The 14,691-nt window shown below is 37.3% G+C and overlaps 1 protein-coding gene across 3 annotated transcripts in view; it reads right to left on the reverse strand.

Annotated features, from left to right (window-relative positions):
- The window catches only part of LOC131681609 (solute carrier organic anion transporter family member 5A1), a 194,511-nt gene extending 183,124 nt beyond the window's left edge, over nt 1-11,387 (reverse strand). For all 3 annotated transcript variants that reach the window (XM_058962503.1, XM_058962501.1, XM_058962502.1), the window contains exons 1-2: nt 10,714-11,387; nt 6,729-7,349 (exon numbers count right to left, since the gene is read on the reverse strand). The gene's annotated coding sequence lies outside the window, so the exon portion shown is untranslated. The remainder of the gene's footprint in view (nt 1-6,728; nt 7,350-10,713) is intronic.
- Between the last annotated feature and the right edge of the window lie 3,304 nt (nt 11,388-14,691).

The raw sequence follows: 14,691 nt of genomic DNA on the forward strand, positions 1-14,691 counted from the left end.
TAGTGTCTCGGGACATTTATTGATATGTCTATGTAATCAAAGGTTTCGTAATACACGCATAATTCATTGTGTACAAATTTTGCTATTATTATTAATGGCAATTATGTATTCCCTTCTTTCTCTGTGGTCCATTGATTCTTATGTTACAATAATTCGCGCGTTTTGTGATGCTATCTGAGGTTCATTTTAGACGGTGTAAAATAAGTGCTACCGAAATACCTGAAACGACTAACAGTCGGATGTACAACAGATGACATGTGCGTGTTTTTACGCTAATTTCTAGTACAAGAATGAAAATAATAAGAACGAAAAGAAACTAACTTGACTGTTGGTCAATAATCAAGCTACAATATTTTTATAGTCATGAAGAAATATGACAGTAATACAGTGAATGTACCACCCCTCAAAGCATATGCAAGTACACTCAGTTTTTTTTACTCGGGGGATACAGGCCGCGTAAATTCAAAAATCTGCATAAAAACCGCTAAAAAATACTGCGCAAGAAACCGCGTAAAAAAAACCTGAGTGTACTCAATATAATGAGAGATAATTATAATTTATTGATGATTTAATAGACTAAAACTAATCCAATTGATATGACAGTCATATGAGCTGATATGTCCGCCGAAAACTGGTATTTGGTTTTGAATTCTTCTGATGAATTGTCAATTCTCAACCCTCATATATAATTCAAAAGTCATTCACTCAGACAAGACCATACGTATTCTCCACGCACATTAAATACCCAGTGGATCAGTTTCCTAGTTGGTCAAATAAACACTAAACAAATAAAGAAATGTCACCTCGATTGGCATTAACCGGCGAATTTGTGTTCCCTTACAATGCCATCAAATCAAAGAACATTTAAAATTACATGCAAAAACCGATTTAATCCACCTAGCAGTGCGATGAGACATTTCTTACACATTTCACTATTGGATTAGTTTGCAGAACTCACGAGAAGTAGGCACCCAATTAGAGGTGGGATGAAAACAGTTTCTAGTCTTGCACCAATAAAATCTCGAATAAACTGAATAAATTATAGAAATCAACAAAACGACCGAAATAAAAAAGTAAAGCAAAAAATGGAACAATAGGTTTTTAAATTCATAAAATGAGTAGAAAAATTAATGGAAATCATTATAATTTTGATCCAAATACACGAATCAAATTAGATTAGGTTATTACATAAAAATTAAGATTATATTTAGAAATAGTTATAAGATTAATAGAATAAATTGACTCATACTAACAAATTGAATGAAATAAAACGAATGACTGAACATGAAATGCATAAAATTAAAGATATGAATAAAATGAATCAGATAAATCAGATAAATCAAATGAATCAAATGAATCAAATGAATCAAATGAATCAAATGAACCAAATGAACCAAATGAATCAAATGAATTAAATCAATCAAATGAATCAAATGAATCAAATGATTCAAATGAATCAAATGAATCAAATGAATCAAATGAATCAAATGAATCAAATGAATCAAATGAATCAAATGAATCAAATGAATTAAATCAATCAAATAAATCAAATAAATCAAATAAATCAAATGAATCAAATGAATCAAATGAATCAAATGAATCAAATGAATCAAATGAATCAAATGAATCAAATGAATCAAATGAATCAAATGAATCAAATGAATCAAATGAATCAAATGAATCAAATGAATCAAATGAATCAAATGAATCAAATGAATCAAATGAATCAAATGAATCAAATGAATCAAATGAATCAAATGAATCAAATGAATCAAATGAATCAAATGAATCAAATGAATCAAATGAATCAAATGAATCAAATGAATCAAATGAATCAAATGAATCAAATGCATCAAATGAATCAAATGAATCAAATGAATCAAATGAATCAAATGAATCAAATGAATCAAATGAATCAAATGAATCAAATGAATCAAATGAATCAAATGAATCAAATGAATCAAATGAATCAAATGAATCAAATCAATCAAATGAATCAAATGAATCAAATGAATCAAATGAATCAAATGAATCAAATGAATCAAATGAATCAAATGAATCAAATGAATCAAATGAATCAAATACATCAAATGAATCGTATGAATCAAATGAATCACATGAATCACATGAATCACATGAATCAAATGAATTAAATGAATTAAATGAATCAAATTGATTTAATTCATCCGGTGAATACAATGAATCAAATTAATGAAATGGATCAAATGAATAAAAAGAATGGATGAACAAAATGACTAAAGTAAAAAATAAATGAAATGCATAAATAAAACAAACGAATCAAATAAACAAAATGAGCTGAAGTGATAAAATGAATAAAGAGAAGAAAATGAGCAGAATTAAATGCATTGATTAAAATGAAAAATTGAACAACAGTAAAAGGTTATAAAGGTTATATTAAATTATATTATATTAAATTATATTAAATAAAGAAATAAATTGAATCAAATAAATTATTTGGATGAAATGATTAAAACTGAAAAAGTAGTAAGATTATTAAAATGAAGTAACTGAACAAAATGAATAAACTGGGAAAAATTAATAAAATGCATACAATGAAAACAATGAATGATATGAGTAAAATGCACAAAAAGAATAAACTGATCAGAGTGAATCCAAAGAATGAAACGAATAAAATAAGTAAAATGAACGCAGATGAACAAAACTACTTAAAAGATGCGGAATGAAATAATTAATTAAAATGAAATGGTCATATATTTGAAGCCAAACACATTTTTGAATAAAGAAAATGAATAAACCGGATTGTACGAATTTGAAAACCATTGCATCAGAAAGTTTTGAAATGTTTTTGAAAATCCCATCTTCTGATAAAAGGCTAATAAATATTCAATGGACTTTCTAGGGCTTCCATCTTTTTTTGGTTTTATTCTTTTTGTTTTCATGCTTCTTTACTTGACGAATTCAAAGTTTACTTTTTGGTCACATATTCCCGAAAAAAAATTATGTGCAGAACAGAATTTACTGGTCCAGTATTTTAACGCGCAATTGAAAATAGTAAAGTGAGATAAGGTCACATGTGCTTTCAAGCCCCTTGAACAGAGAACGACAGAGGGAGAATGCGATTCGCGAGTGAGACAGGTAGATATTTCAAAGTTTTTATTTGCATTGAAGTAAATAGTGTGAAATGTCTAGGCTATGTCGATTGCATAAAAGCCGTGTTTGTATTGTTTCGTTCGGAATTCTCGTGCAGGAAACATGGATAAATAAGTCCTATACAGGCCAATATTGTGAAAAGGAAATGGTTCAAACTAGTCAGTATATCCAAATATGGACGACGATAAGTTAGAAGACATATTATAGTTGCATCCCCCATCGAGAGTGGGTACTTTGGGGACTTCTTTTCCTGGATCTAATTTGTGGATATTTTTGGTTTTTGAACCGTTATTTTTCATGAAAGTTCGTACCAATACAACGAATGTGCAGCTGATACAACTCATGGTTCATTCGCCTGCGCAACGTTCCGTCTTCCATCTGCACGCCACCATAGATGGTACGCAACACTTTTCGTTCGAAAACTACAAGGGCGCGTTGGTCCTCCACGAGCATAGTCCAGGTCTCGTGGCCGTAGAGGACCACCGATCTAATCAGCGTCTTGAAGATAATCAACTTCGTGCGGCGGCGAATTTTGTTCGACCGGAGCGTCCTCTGGAGTCCAAAGTAGGCACGATTTCCCGCTATGATCCGTCTCTGAATTTCTCAGCTGTTATCATTGTCGTCGGTTACCAGTGAGTCCAAATACATGAATTCGTCGACCATCTCGATTTCGTCACCGTCAATCCGAACTCGGGTGAGAGGTTCACATTGTCGTCTCTAGAACCTCTTCCTCTCATGTATTTTGTCTTCGAAATCCTGGCTTCAGCTTTCAGTCTTTGAGTATATATTTCATTCAAAATTCAATGGAGATACGAATAGTTTAAATATCGCACGTGGAATGTCTCTTTTAAAAATTTCCATCGTTAAACTTTCATATTACCCAGTTAAGCCAAATATTTTACTGATATAGCCATGAATTTCCTTAATTATAGTGTAGATACAGGCAATGAATACAATTGAATTAAAGTTGAGTTGATGTAGCAGCAGACAAAAAATAGTTTTGTTTTCTCAAACCTTCGCAATTACAACTAATAAATATTTCAGATTGGCAGAAGATCTTATCACACAACTTAGAAATGCATACAGAAATAGCTAGATAGATGCGATAGAAGAGAGACAGAGAGAGAAAGAGAGAGAGAGAGAAAGAGAGAGAGAGAGAGAGAGAGAGAGAGAGAGAGAGAGATGAGGGGGGGGGGGCGTGTGAGGAATGGCAAATGATGGTTAATGCAGTGACATTATTTGTATAGGTATATTATTATGATATATTGATTGTTACATTCTTATCATAAATAATGTAAGTAGTACTTTTTGCGCCATAACCAGTATAACCTAAATCTTGCAAAAGAGCTAAATTTTCGCTAGATTTTTGGGTTTCAAACATACAGTTGCTTTCGGTGACGCCACAAGTATAATTATATTAGAAATCTTTTATCTCACTACTAGGTGAATTACTTGTTGATCTGTGTATTGATATACCATCCAACATTTACCTCATGATTGAACGCAATGCCTAATCCAAGGAATAAATACTAGAACTCACTGTTTCTTTATCAACGCATTATTTTGTCTTTGAAGTGAACTTATATATTGATTTTTGAGAAATAGTTCATTTATTATAAAGGTAATTCACAAAATGTTCTCAACATCGAATTCCTTGAATCACGTAGATGTGTTTTCATACCCAGATATTCAAAATCGGTTTAGTTTTGCCCCTAAAACACCAGTAAAGCAATACTCTGTATGAAACAATCTCATTTTTAGTTAGTGGAAATTGGTAAGCGAGGACTAAAAATACAAAATGTCTAATATCTCCGCCGCTCGTGTACGGATTTAGACAGTCTATAGCTTGTTAGAAAGGTATTTTTACAAGCTTTCTATTTATGTGCAGTTTGTGGGACAATATTGTATTGTTTGAAAGTTATTTGCAAAAAACCTGCTGTGTTTTGACAAAATCGCCCATATCTCAGAAAGTAAACAACATATCGAAAATCAAAAATAATAGTGTCAAATGGCAACGTTAGGCCTTTCATTTGAAACTAATTTCATTAAGATCGGCTCAGCCATTGCTGAGATAATTACATGACATTTTGTACATACATACATACACACATACACACACACACACATACATACAGACATTGTCTCAATTTGTCGAGCTGAGTCGATTGGTATATGAGACTCGACCCTCCGGGCCTCGGAAAAAGTTGTCAAAGTTTGAGCGAATCCTATACATTTCTTTTGTAAGAAATGTAAAAATGTGTGCAATTCAGAATATAAGGACATGAAGACTGCATAATTATTTACACTAAAAAAGATAGGAAAAAATTAGTTGCAAAGCTGAGGTGGTTCATTTTACAAGATATCACTGCTGATGAATCACTTTTTTTAAAATAAGTGATAAGGGACGCGGACGAAAATAGCTCACCACCGCCTCATAAAACACATCCCAAAAGAAGTATGTCCAGAAATAGAACCTGGGCTGTTGCCAATTGCATTTCATTGGACACTACTGGACTATTTCGACGTTTCGATGCAACATTTGCATCATCTTCATGGGACAAAACTACTTGGTCGTTCCTCGTTAAGGGGGGTAAAGGTTTCAATACGAAAAAAAACACTTTTTTGTGATTTTTTAGAGGTTTGCGTGAAGAAAATTTATCAATAATTTTGTACATTATAGTGTATCATTTCAATAACATGCTGTAATTTTTCAATGCAAAAATATCGACAAACGACTCGGTAACGAAGTTTTTTGCACAACGTCTCTGGAAAAAACATGATTTGCGGTGTTACCTGCCATTCAAAAACCACCTAACCGATTTCTTTCAAACTTTAATAATTGCATGGAAAAACCCACAATCGTTTTTAGAAACATTCCTGCCCATGTATTTTGCCATTTAAGGTACCTGTGGTTACGAATGTCTGAGATTTAAACCCACGAGAACATATAGCTTGCCATACAAGATACTGTTCAGTAAATTTTGTTTTGCGTTTTAGTTGAACAAGAGCATCTCTTCGACTAATGCAGTATAACAGTCAGGTTAAAAATGGTACTTGAACTTTTTATAGTAATACGTTTTATCGTAAAATTGGAAATTTGCTGAAGGTAAATTTTCTACGTGGTGACTCAGACGACGCCATCTTGGATACTAAAACCTCCTGTAGATTTACAATATTTACAATTTATTTTTGTACATGTATTAGTCAAGAGCAACGTATTCGGCAGTAGTTTGGTTCAGTAGCAATTCTATAACTGTGTTCGGATTTCGATGTGAAAGGCCTACATATATTGCTGACAGTCTAATATATAGTTGTAGGTATTGCTTATTGTTTGGCTATTTTAATAACGAAGATTAAATCAGAATCAGATAATGGTATCCTTACGTTCTATAATTCTTAAATGGACAATCTACAAAAATATCATGGCCTATTATCTTAGCCCATTAGTTAAAAATGTCGATTTAAAGCTAATAAGTGTTATTTTCTTTTAATTGTTGGGAATAATTTTTTGTTACAGAAGAAATGCCATGTCAATTGTTGAAATCAAATCATCGATTTCAGTTTCTTCTTTAGTGAGCCTATCTAAAGTAACTTACCTTTGATTTAAGAATCAGTATAAACAGTTTATTCCATGTACTCTGTACTGTCGATCCGCCGACACTAAAAACTCAATGGTCGCCCTTTCTTCCCCACAAGTTATTATTCTCTTCACTTCACTGTCGACCTCTCTTCATCGGAAAAAACTTCTCTTTCATCATATTTTTTTCTCATCTATATTTTTTCTTTTGTTATTTCAGCACATTATATCCACTCACTTGGCTGTGATTACACAGATCATCGAAGCCCCCAAAAGCTTCAAAAATATCAACTCTTCTCTGCCTTCTGCTCGCCTTTGCACTCTACTTTTGCTCCATTTTAATCATCATCATCATCTTGCCGCCTCCAGCGCTGGTTGACCAGTCTACACCAGAGCACCAGTACACTTCAAATTCAGCGCACAGACTCCAATAGATCGTGACGTATTGAGATTATTACGATCGGTGCTCAATGTATAGCTATAGCCTACCAATCCGATGTGCACAACACAAATTTACCCGCTCACCATCGGTTGCCTTCGTAGCCGTTCACCGTCACCGTCGTCGTGGTTGTCGTTGGCGTCGCTGTGGGGTTTCACAAGAAGCAGCGGCCAATTGCACCATCACACCAATTGCATTATTCTGTGGAGCAAAAAAGACACAGAGCGAGAAGAAATAGAAAAATGAAAAACAACTGAATGAAACGGTTTCCGATTGCACACACTGTTCTCTGTAGGAAGGGGTGCCGCCACCAAATAATAAAACTAACGTCAGTCTAATTGAAATCAACGTCACTGAGCTTGAAGACCATCTCACTCACCTTTATTATAGATAGGCACACTAAATAGACACACCGCTTACATAGTGACATTTCGAGTTTTAGTAGATCATTATAATCATCTCGAAGGAAGTTTGTAATAAAAAACTGATCCCATATTAAAGATGCAAGAAATCAGCTCCGCTGATATCAGACATAATATTGGGAAATGTAAAGAATAAGGTCACAGAAGGAACTATTTCTGATTATGGAAGTCTAAGTAATTGTTATATTTCATACACTGTCGCTCTACAATCGTCGCTTCATCTGTGCTCTCCCGGTTGAGAACCGAACAGTTGACATCGTCGAACATATTTGGCGGTGTCTAATCGGTAGATGTTCGTGTATTTTTTCCAACATTAATGGAACATGAAATGGTCAAACAAAACATATCCCATATAGTGTTTCTAAGGAATTACATACCTTTTTGAATTTATGTAAAGGTATGAAGCAATGATTTGATGACATCAAAGTTATAGTATTTTGATAGTACAAATATATTGATTTTTCCCCGAAATATTTTTTTTTATTTAAGAGGATTGCGGTGATCATGATGGAAGTCCAACAGATCAATTAAAATTCCAAAACTCAAACAATTGCATTAGTATAGGAGTATTCCTCGTACCTTAACGATTAGTTGAATAAATAATAATTTTTTCCTTTTCTTCACCGAATCAATGTTTTCAGCTCTAAAAATTATTTTGAACAATAGAACAGAAATTTATATTATATAAATTAATAATGATGTGATGATGATGACGCACAGTGTCGCCAAGCCGGACAAAACCTCAAAATTTTATTTTTGATTTTTCATAATTTAACATTTTTCTTTGTTTCTTACCAGGTTAAATAGAGTCTTCTCAAAATATTAAACCCTGAGGACGAAAGTTCGATTTTTTACAGAACTTCAAAGGTGAAATAGATGATGAGTTCTGAGAAAAACTGATTTCAAACCTAAGTTATTAAAATGAATATATCTTTTTAGTTAAGATTCCGATTAGGATCGACCTGGTTTCATTAGAAAGGTTATTCGCTGGACTTATAGCTGCCATTCGATTTAGTCGATGCAAGCCTTTTTTCTCGCTCAGACATGAAGAACAAATAATAAATCGTGTAATAAATTAATGTTATGATGTTCAAAGTGGCTGTACTTTTTTTGAAACAGTTCGGAAAGATCACTTGTTGTTCATGATAGTTGAAAATTAGTGTACTTTCCGAAAATGAATATCTTGCTTTGCCCCTTTCTGCCCCGAGGTATGAAAAAAGGTGATTTTTCACGGTATGTCTGAAGGAGACGCATGGCAGCCTTTGATTACCCAGGGTTCGTAATATAATTTATTGATGTGTTTTATCATGATCAAAAATTGAAAAAAATGTGTATTCTGCTAAAAAATTAACCACACCTAATTTTTTGAAAATGTATTTTCGGACTCAACATTTACGAATATAAAGATCACTATCTTTATATTCGTAAATGTTGAATTTTCGAACCACCCTAAGTGACAAAATTGTGAGGCAACAAAAAACAAAAAATTAACTTCAAATTTGAATTCAGCGTCACAAGATTACCTTGATATGAAGTTTTCATCAAATTTGGGCCACTTTTGAGGTTTTGTCCGACTTTTGTATGGAAGGTAATCACTGTGTGACGATGTGAACCCACCATCAGTGCAAAGGCTACGCCAGTGGCTGCAGTTGATTTTAACAGCAAAGCCAAATATTGCTCGCAAACGACTTTCAATTCATTGCTGTATGAAGGGTCAAAAAGGGTTGGATCCATAAGCAGACGTTCTTATGCGCACTCCACAGGGACAAAGAATCTCCTTCCAACAATAAAATCCAGAAGTTTGAATAGCTGCATTTGCAATACTCGTTAAGGCACTTAGGGGGTCAGTGCAGACATTATTACCCTCTGACTAGAGACAGGTGATCCACGTACCCTAATCCAAGACACGGTTCGTATGATGCCCTGATGCACCCACCCCAGCAATCGTTGAGGTATGAGAAAAAATAATTACGAACAGTTTGAGAAAAACTTAAGAAAATCGGTTGAGTGGATTTTCGGCAACCATGATCACGCCATTTTTGGAAAAACGACATTTCGAGATAAACGAGTTTCAAATTTCAATTTACCACTGCTCTTGGTAGACGAGGCGCGCTTCGAAGTGCTGCAACTTTCGATCTATTGCTCGGATGTCTATGAAAATTTGGAAAAGTATTCTAAGGAGTTGTACTTTACTCATTTAGGGTAAAGGTTTCAGCGTGAAAAAAAAACACATTTTTTTGCGAATTTGTTTAGGACTTTGCGCGAAGCAAATTTTTAAAAACTTTTGTACATTTCAGTACATCTATTCGATGACGAAGCTTTTTGTACAACGTCTCTGAAAAAAAAAACATGATTTTCGTTGTTATCTGCCACTCAAAAACTACTTAACCGATTTCTTTCAAACTTTGCATACACATTCTAGGTTAAAAATACCTAACCCCTACGTTGAGTTTATAAGATAATTTTTCATTTAAGGGCATGTTTACTCATAAAAAGGCGAATTTTTTCGTGAAAAATAGCAATTTTTATTTAAAATGAGCCCTTAATTAAAAAAGGCATATTTTTCTTATATAATAGATGCAAAATATGCGAAAGCAAAAGCATATTTTTTTTTATTTTAACCGGACTCCCTTAAGGGAAATTTATACTACATGATAAACAAGATTATGAGGGTAGTATATTCATGGACTAAAAAAATATTTGAATAGCTCAGCTTTATTAAAAAGAAAGAAAAAAATGTCTCGATTTTGTTCATATCCTTGTTTTGTCACCCTGAATTTATCATCAAAATGCGTCATTACTGTATTGTAATGAAACGATAGAAAAGCAACACCAAAATTAGAACTATGTTCCAATCGGAATGCAGTGCTATAAGAAATTGTGGGACGTTTTGTGTGTTACACGGTATGTTACACAATAGTATGTCAAATTCTTCGTGCAATTATGAATTTATTGAATTTACATATACCTAATCAATTTACTATACGTACTCAACATTGCTCAGCTGTTAAATTACTTTTATCTCGTATAGAAGCAAACACGCGACACCCTACCTCGTGTGAACAGCTTTTTGTATGTTCTCTAGTTATGTGGCAAAATAAACTTATCCAAACACAGCCACCTCGGAATTATCGCTTACTTACGTTGATTGCTCAATCCAACTGGTTTGAAGTTTCCTCGGCTGTTGAGATGCTCAGTCTCTGCACTAGCACTATACAGAATCCAAACCAAAGAACACCTATGCGAACGCGGGCCTTGCACTGAAAATTTACCGTGTGTTAAATTATTTACGACCAGTTCCCACTGCCAGCATCACAGCCCAGCAGAAAAAGTAGAACAGCAGGCGCACACAACACACACGAATCGATAATGTTTATAAGAACTTCCGGAAGAGAGCAAAATGAAACACAGACGACGGGCCAACTGCGACAACAAAGGAAATTTTCTTCACGCTCTTCCCATAGATCTGTGCAGTTTGGCCTTCTTATGTTTCAAGCAGGAAAATAAAACACAAAATGAATGCAACTCTTTTTCCTTGCACTTATTATCACTTTTCACTGTCTTCTTTCGTAACATTCGGACACTTTTTCTTCGGTTTTCGCATATTCGCTATCATTTTTCATAAATCAAGGGATTAAATTACACCAACCTGCCTTAATATTGATAATCAGTTAAAAACCAACAATCACAAACCAAGATGAAAAAAGTTATTCAGCTGTTGTACAACACACAGGGCAATCGATTGCACTTGGCCGTCCGTGGGACCGTGTTTAACACTTTCTTTCAACTCTCCTTGCCAACTGACAGCGAACCGAGCAGCAAATGACGATCATGGCTGCTGGTTGGCTGTCTTTCCATCGCTACGCAAACCATGAAAGAGCGAACGAACAGATTGCACCAATACCGCCATCCGTCGACAGAGAAGCAAAGCATGAATTTTGTTATTACGGTAAAAGTGTGAAGCATAGAAAGCACAGATCGCAACCAGCAGCAAAGCATCATAACATTCTCTCCCATGCCGAAGTTGGTCACCATCAGCTGTTTCAGGTGATTCGACCATGCGAGAGAGAGAGAGCTGGGTGTAAATTGTAATGTATGCGTGTTATCTGTTAGCATAAGTTGACGTTTGTAGCTGTCTCCATCGACATTAGTGGGTGGTAAAAGCATAACGAGGAACTATGCAACAGGGATTATGGTTCTGGTGCCGAAACAGAGACATCTGGTTTTGGATGGCAGAAAGTCAACATAACGCTCGTTATTGCGGCTGTGGCTCACGTTTGGAAAACTCTGCTATGAATCTGGCGAGATGTTTGGTGAGAGTAAGTACAATTTACAAACGGCAAGGACCTAACCAAATGGCAAATCACTTTATGGTTTGTGCAAAAATTTTACGCTACCCAAGTCCCCAGTTTCGCCGTGGTAGAATAAAGTGAGTGATCATAGCGTACTGTTTCCACCATAATCAAAACCATAACAAACTTAAACAAAGCGCCGGTTTAATGAACAGCTGTTTCAATAAAAAAAAATTTCTTTACTAACAGCATCCAGTAAGTGCCTGAAGCGGAGTTCAGGCTTCAATCAACGGCTGCCAATATTATCGCAACGGCGATAAATTTTATGCTTTTACAAAGGAAGCGCTCCAATTTAATTTGGTCGCTATAAATGGTAAATTCGGGGCGCTATTGCGGTGCTTTTATGCGTGCAAAAACAGTGCGCGAAAAATATAGTGTTGTTTAGTGTATTTTTACAATGGAGAATACATTTACGTACTAGCCCAGTACACGTGCTATTAGTAGATGCCAAGCTACCACACGGAGTGTACTGGGGGTGTGTCGGGCTCTAATGGTGACGCAGCCATTAATACCGACTAAACTCCATTGGGCTCCGCCATTGTTCCCCCCAGGGACTACCTCTCGGTATTACTTCTGGGGGAATGGCTGTACTTGATGAACTCATTCACATTCGCTCACGCGTTCATACGTCCTGTATGAGGCTTACTTGGGTGCTCTCTCTGTCACACCTTGATTCACTCTCTAACACTCCACATGAGGCTTACTTTTGTGCTCACCTTTTTCGTTCCTTGCGAGGCTGACTTGTATGCTAACCTTTTTCATTCCTTGCTAAGCTTACTTTTGTGCTCGCCTCTAACATACCATGTGAGGCTGACTTGGATGCTCACCCTATCACCTGGTTCACTCTCAATCGTACCACTCTATTACACCCCTGTCGCTCCACCTGGCATCCCATGTGGGACATTTTTCTTAGGCCCCACTTCTGGCATACCATGTGAGGTTTACTTGGGTGCTCACCGTTTTCATACCTTGTGAGGCTGACTTTTGTGCTCACCTCTAACATACCATGTGAGGCTGACTTTGGTGCTCATCCTTAACATACCTTGGATGCTCACCCTTTCACTCTTCTGCCACGCCACGAGGCATCTATAGGTAAGTTCCAACATACTACGCTACGACCCTCCCATCTTGGCATAAAGCAGTCCACATATACGCCTATACACTCACTCTTCTGCCTTGCTTCGGGGTGGCTGGGTTTACCCCTTACGCGGTCGCCAGTCGCTGCGCCAAACCTGTCTCAGCATGAACAGACCATTCACTCACTTTTCTGCGCTCGGCCTTTTTCGCTCCAACTAACCAATCACTAGTTAGTTGTGCCCGTCGTCTGTTGCTCCTTGCGCCAGATTCCCTGTAGCCTACAGACAATATGGGTGGTTGCAGTCGAGACTGCATTCCACTTCTCCACCGATTGACACATCCGCTGAATAAGGGTATCAGGGGTTGTGTCCCAGCCACAGACGTCAAGCATTGCTCTTCTTTCGACGTCGAAACGAGGACATACGAACAGTATGTGTTCAGCAGTTTCGTCTACACATGGGCAGTCAGGGCAGGCGGGGACCTCCGCATGCCCGAACCTGTGGAGGTACTGTCGGAAGCAGCCATGGCCTGACAGGAATTGTGTCAGATGGAAGTGAACTTCCCCATGGGGTCTGCCCACCCAGCTCGATATGTTAGGTATCAGCCGGTGGGTCCACCTACCTTTCGGTGAGTTATCCCACTCACGCTGCCATCTGGCGACCGAGGTCACCTTGGTGCGCTTGCGGGCTCCTCTATTTCCACGTAGCTCGAAGCACTTCTCATCTTCCCGGATGACCAACCCGACTGGCATCATGCTCGCTATCACGCAGGATGCATCGTGTGATACCGTGCGGTAGACAGATATCACTCTGAGGCACATCACGCGGTAGGTGCTCTCCAATTTCCGTAGGTAACTGGTTATCCTCAGTGCTCTTGATCATGACGGGCCTCCGTATCTGAGGATAGATACGGCAACGCCTGCCAGTAGCCTACGTCTACTGGCGCACACCTTTCAGCTGTTGGACATCATCCTCGATAGTGCCGCAACAGCAGTCGATGCTCTCTTGCATGTATAGTCGACGTGGCTGCCGAAGGTCAGCTTGTCGTCTATAATGACTCCGAGAGACTTCAGACTTCGCTGTGAAGTGATCAAGACTTCTCCCACATGGATAACTGCATGTTGTGCCGACTTGCAATTGTTGACGATAACTACCTCCGTCTTATGCTGAGCGAGCTCCAGACCTCTCGCGCTCATCCATTCCTCCACAGTGTTGATCGCGTGTTCTGCAGTTAGTTCTACCTCAGGGATTGACTCCCCATAGACCTCCAAGGTTACGTCGATCTTGACCCCAGGAGGGAACTTCAGTCTCAGAACCCAGTCATACATGAGGTTCCATAGCACCGGGCCTTGCATCGAGCACTGCGGGACTCCGGCGGTAATCGGAACCCTTTTTTAACCGGCATCGGTCTCGTATAGCAGTACGCGGTTCTGGAAGTAGCTTTCCAGGATCTGGTACAGACCCACCGGTAGGCTAAGCCGGTGTAACGAGAGCGCGATGGCATCCCAGCTTGCGCTGTGGAATGCGTTCTTCACGTCAAGTGTCACTAACGCACAGTATCGAATGCCTCGCCTTTTTCGTTGGATCGCTATCTCGGCAGTTTTTATCACTGAGTTGATAGCGTCCACCGTGGACTTACCCTTCCGAAAGCCAAACTGGTTGCTTGACAGGCCGTCCGTACCTTCTGCGTACG

The sequence above is a fragment of the Topomyia yanbarensis genome, chromosome 2 (genome assembly GCF_030247195.1).
Source record: "Topomyia yanbarensis strain Yona2022 chromosome 2, ASM3024719v1, whole genome shotgun sequence".
NCBI lineage: Eukaryota > Metazoa > Arthropoda > Insecta > Diptera > Culicidae > Topomyia > Topomyia yanbarensis.